The sequence below is a fragment of the Cebus imitator genome, unplaced genomic scaffold (assembly GCF_001604975.1).
Source record: "Cebus imitator isolate Cc_AM_T3 unplaced genomic scaffold, Cebus_imitator-1.0 Scaffold103, whole genome shotgun sequence".
NCBI lineage: Eukaryota > Metazoa > Chordata > Mammalia > Primates > Cebidae > Cebus > Cebus imitator.
In genome coordinates, this window is record NW_016107418.1 from 3639331 (window position 1) to 3645108 (window position 5778).

The 5778-nt window shown below is 37.4% G+C and overlaps 1 protein-coding gene across 6 annotated transcripts in view; it reads left to right on the forward strand.

Moving 5' to 3' along the window:
- Positions 1 to 5778, forward strand: part of LNX2 (ligand of numb-protein X 2) — a 75827-nt gene that overhangs the window by 21726 nt on the left and 48323 nt on the right. Inside the window, exon 1 of one of the 6 annotated variants that reach the window (XM_017537506.2) lies at positions 4293 to 4304. The exons of the other annotated variants lie outside the window; for them this stretch is intronic. The gene's annotated coding sequence lies outside the window, so the exon portion shown is untranslated. Of the gene's footprint in view, positions 1 to 4292; positions 4305 to 5778 lie in introns of those variants that run through there. 6 annotated transcript variants of the gene reach the window in all.

A 5778-nucleotide genomic window follows, 5' to 3' on the forward strand; every position in this document is an offset into this window, starting at 1 on the left:
TAGCTGGGACTACAGGCACGCGCCACCATGCCCAGCTAATTTTTTGTAGTTTTAGTAGAGACGGGGTTTCACCATGTTGACCAGGATGGTCTCGATCTCTTGACCTTGTGATCCACCTGCCTCGGCCTCCCAAAGTGCTGGGATTACAGGCTTGAGCCACCGCGCGCGGCCCTCAAATTGATTTTGATACCCGAACACAGAAGCACATAATTATTTGAATTTTGTGGATATAAAAAATAGTGTCAATTTTGAAGCCTCCATTTTATTACCGTAAAAGTTAAAAATGAAAATACAAAATTGTGGAAAATTTTTTGTGAGACTAAGAAATGAGGTCCATCTAGCATTTTGGCCCTCATATAGATGGCAATATATGTTTTCTTCTGGAAAGTATCCTCCCTGGTGTTAACAATAGAGGGTAACTTACCCTTGGATCTATCATTCACTTGTTTATGTAAACATATATGTGTGTATATGTATGTGTGTGTATATATATACTTTACACATATATGTTATGTGTATATTTTGGTTTGTGCAGCCTAATCATATTTATTATACTTTAAGTACTAAGTACAGTATATACTTTAAAAATTATACCTCTGGAGTCAGACTGCCTGATTTGAATCATGTTGTCATCCCTTCTAGCTTTGGGTCTTGAGTATTACTTACTCTCAGTTTCCTTATCTGAAAAATGGGGAGGAATGTGAGAATGGTATCCAACTCAGTGTTATCGTGAGGATTAAACCTGTTAATTCTCCATCTCAGTGGGTACTATGCCTGATATATAGTAAGTTCTAAATAAATGTTAGCGGTTGTAATTCCCTCTCCAAATCTATTCCTTTTACATGTCAAAATTGACCCCATGGGTTATGTGTATGATTTTGTGACTTCAGTCTCATCCCTTTTTGTTTAATAACAAAAATCCTAATATTCTTTGTCCTGTGTTCTTGTTTTTTCACTTCTAATTTTAGTGGCCTACGTCTCAACCTTTTTCTAGCTACATGATTTTTTTTTAGGTAATTGGACTTTGATATTCTACCCAGATGTGGGCTATAGATGTTTATCATGTCTTTTTTTTTTTTTTTTTTTAACAGGGCCGAGACATTTACCCTCCTACCCCTAAGTGAGGTACTGGAATGAGCTGGAAGAAGCTTTGTAGATTGTTTAGCATAGTGCCCCAGTTTTTCAAAGCAGAAGGTTAGGGCCTGAGGCTGCAACTCCTAATAATGATGGACATTTGTTGTAAATTGAGAGACATTTTATTTCTCAACAATTTGTAGAGTAAAATAGTAAATGGATTATTAAATTTTGCCTTTTTTGAGATACCAGGAAATTCTTATATTTATGAGAACTTTTGAATTGTAGGGAATATAGGTATATTTTGATGGGAAATATGAAGAAAGTTCCCTTATAATTCTCTTTTCTTGGATATGTCTATGCTGTTTATAGTATGCTAAAACCTTTTCTTACCCTCTTATTCCTCTATTTTAACATTTTTATGTCCTAAAATTTGCTCAAATCCATTCCCCCCTTGACTGTTCATAGTCATTACCTTAGTTCAAGCTCTCATTAGCAGTCATCTTGGCCACTGCAGTAACTTTCTGTTTTGCCTTCCTTCATCATTGCCGTAACTCCAATGCCAGAGTTACCTACCCAGACACGTGGATCTAGTGACATCATTTCTTGACTCAGGAACCCTTGCTTTCTCTCTGTACATCAGACCATCTTTTCTGAACATCCACCACCTCACATGCATATACCCACACAGAGTGCATCAACTATTTCTGAACTATCAATTTTTGAAGCTGTTGTTCCTTGTTCCCCATAACTGTCCATTGAGAGTCCTCCTATTGTTTCTGAGCCAGTGTACTTCTCCAAGAAACTTTTCCAAATTATTGCAGGAGAAATTCCTCTTTTCCCCCTATACTTGCGTAACACTTTGTTTCTTTTATTCCACTTGACCCAGATATCCTTATATTGGATGTCTGCCTCTCCTGTGTGTCATAGCAGGACTTATAAACTGCTGTCTTTCTCAAAGTATTGGGCTGATTGAGTGCCATTTTTATTGTGAAATTAAGAAGACATGGTTTCGGTGAAGTTGGCCATCTACAAAAGGACAGACTGATTTCTGAAAAGCATAGGCCTTAGAGGTTTTTCCCTCTAGTAATAATCTAATGATAAGGAAGTTTATGATTGAGACTAGAGAAAACAGGGAGGCTAACAGAAGCCTTATTTTTTTGAGGGGAAAATGCCTACTTAGGAGCAAAAGGCAACCTTCAGAGAAGCACCCTCTGTTAGACACTTATGCAGGTAGGTTAAACTTTACTTAGACACATCTATCTGTATGTTATGACATTGGGCATATACTGAGAAAGCCCCTTTGTTAAGTTGACTCTATTCAAATATATTTCCTTGGCAGTGTCTTAAAGAGTCATTCCTTTAATGTTTAGCTTTGTCTTTTGTCATGGACAAATGTCCTTAGACAAAGGTAGTATATTTTCATAAATCATATGCAGTTCATTTTATTGAGATTTTCTTACAGATTTTGTGAAACATTTTGTTTGGAAAAGGTGGGTAAGGGTAGAGAATATAATATTGAAACAGAGGAAGGGAAGAAAGAAGAAAAAGAGAAAAAGTTAAGAAAATAAAATTTGCTGAATGGAATTGGTCTAGGGCTGACCATATGTGTATGTTTACACATGGGATCCTTTTCTGTTCACTATCTTTTCTGTTAGAATTCGTTTTAGAAATAACAGTGACTTGGCTTTTTTAAAAACAACGTTTATACTGATAAATGATGACTCTGTAAACAATTATGATTTAATACTATATATTTGTTTACATCTCACTCAACAGAGAATGGTCCGTGTACAGTTTGTATAAGTTTTGATGGATTTTAACTTTTTATAGTTTGGGTATGTTTTATGGTAGTAAATGACAAAATGTACATATATTTTATGCATTCTTGACATACCTTTTTCTTAATTTTTCAATATCTCTAGGCTATACTGTGTGAATTTTTTCAAATTGTCATGAATCTCCAAATAATTTTCTAATAAATTCATTCTAAAAAATCCACATATGAGTGAACCCATGCAATTCAAGCCTATGCTGCTCAAGGGTCAGCTGTACCTGCAAAAGATGGTTGAGCGCCATAGATATTTGTGTTTAATTTCCTGCACTGAGGTCACGTACTTTGTTCCTGTTCTGAGCCTCAGCGTTGGCTTCCTCTTAGCATATGGTTCCTAATAAGTTCGAGTATCTGAATACTCAGCCTACAGCAGATTAGCCCACAGCAGATTAGCAACAACAACTCTAAGTATGTTGTTGAGGGAGCAGGGAGAAGAGAGGATGTAACAAGTGACAAATACCATTAGGGGAGGTGGCAGAGAAACTAAAAAGTAGAAGATATTATCCAGGTATGAGACACAGACTAACAAACATTGGAAACAGAGATTTGAATGGTTTAAATGAATGATTTGAAGTGATAGCTGGCTAGGACACAAGGTTTTGGGGTTTAGGGGTAGACATAGAGACAGGTATGATAGAGTCTTAGTTATTTGTTAAGAGAACACCTATTGTGATAAGGAAGTGAAACTAGAGGCAATTAGAAGATAATCAGGAAGTAACAGGAACCTGAATTAGAGCAGAGGTACTGGGCATAAAAATTCTAGAGACAAAATTGGTAGGATTGGTAAGGCAGGTAAAAGTTAAGGACTCATTTGTTCATTCATATTTTCTTTCCTCAGGCTTATTATTAACCACATACTCATGTCATGGGGGTATAGAGATGAATAACTAAGACTCGGTTTCTGTCTTTTTTTTTTTTTTTTTTTTTTTTTTTTTTTTTTTTTTTTTTTTTTTTTTTTTTTTTTTTTTTTTTGTAGTCTTGCTCTGTTGCCAGGCTGGAGTGCAGTGGTGTGATCTCGGTTCACTGCAACCTCCGCCTCCCAGGTTCAAGCAATTCCCCTGCCTCAGCCTCCCGAGTAGCTAGGACTGCAGGTGTGCACCACTGCGACCACACAACCGTACTAAAATACAAAAAATACAATATTTTTTGTATTTTAGTAGAGACGGGGTTTCACCACATTGGCCAGAATGGTTTCGATCTGACGTTGTGCTCCACTTGCTTTGGCCTCCCAAAGTGCTGGGATTACAGGTGTGAGCCACCGCACCTGACTTGGCCAGTTTCTGTCTTTTAATGGCCATTCAGTCTGTAGGGAAGACACATGCAAACAAGTGACTGCAAACCACTGCAGTGAAATGCATGATAACTGTAATAATTAAGGGGTGGTGGAAGGGAGATGGTGAGAGCTTGTGTTTGGGTGGATTGGGAAGAGCTTCATAACAGAGTGTTTGCTTGAGCTGCCCACTAAATGGATGGGGTTTCTGCAGATCCCCAAGGTAGGAAAGGACATTACAGGCAGGGAAGAGGATGCTGTGGTCAGGAAGTTGTAAATAATTTGGTATGGCCAAAGCACAAATGTGTAGAATTGTGTCCAGAAGTGAAACTAGAGTCGGATCTGGAAGGTTTGAGTGCAAGGTTGAAGAATTTGGCTTTAATTTCGTAGAAGCAACTGGGGACTACAGAATAGTATTCAGGCAGGGAAAATAATATCGTTGCTTTTTGGATACTAGTGTTGTGAAGGAAGTAGGACAGAAAAAAGACTGGAAAACCTTCTGAGTTTGCTAAAAGAGCAGGTGCAACATATAACTCAGGCCTAAACTGAGAGTGGTGGTGGGAGTAGAAGAGAGGGGCGGCCATGTTCTGGAGGTAGAATCAAGGGGAACTTAGTGCCTAGGTGTGGAAAATGAGGCAGGGAGTGAGAAAGAGAAACAGGTGGGTCCTCTGGTTCTAGTTATGGGATACTGGAAATACAGAAGTTCCATGAGGAAGCGGCTCATTTAGAGGGAAATGAAAACCCAGTTTTTGAACACAAGTGTGGGGCAGATATACTTAATGAAAAATAAAGTTAGATCTGTTCTCATACTGCATACCAACCAGAATAAGGTGATAATCCAAAAAAAATTTTTTAACTATACAAATGAAGAAAATAGAGTCAAATTTTTATCTCATCATTAAGTGTGTTGGAAGAACTCTCAAAGGGGAAAATGAGTGAATTCAATTACATGAAAATTGACAGCTTCTTTATGCCAGTAGACAACTAAAAGGCAAACAAGAGGCTTGGGAGAAGTGATTATAATAATGCAATAAAGGATTGCTGTCTTAATATATTGAGTTCAAATCAGTTGGTAAGAAAAACAGTACAATTCAATAGGAAAAAATGGGGACTAAGGATATAAACAGGCACTTCACAAGAGAAATAAGGATAATAATCATGTTTAATTTAGCTAGACTAAAAAAGATGCAAATTAAAAAAACTGAAATATTTCACCTATAAAATTTTTAAATATTGAAAACCAGGCTTAGAACAATTTTGGAAAAGTTAGCATATTTATACATTGCTAGTGGGAGTCCAAATTTTGTCACCATTTTGGAGGGCAGTTTTGTAATGTAAATCAGAAGGCTTCTTTTCATTTTGGTCCAACAATTTGACTTTTTTTGGATTTGTCTAAAGGAAGTAATTGGACAGCTGTCAGAAAAGAGTGGTAGATAGGATGAGAACCAGAACAAGAGTGATATAATTTCAGCCAGCAGGCCAGGTGCGATGGCTCACACCTGTAATCCCAGCACTTTGGGAAGCTGAGGTGGGCGGATCACTTGAGGTCAGGAGTTCGAGACCAGCCTGACCAACGTGGTGAAACCTTCTCTACTAAAAA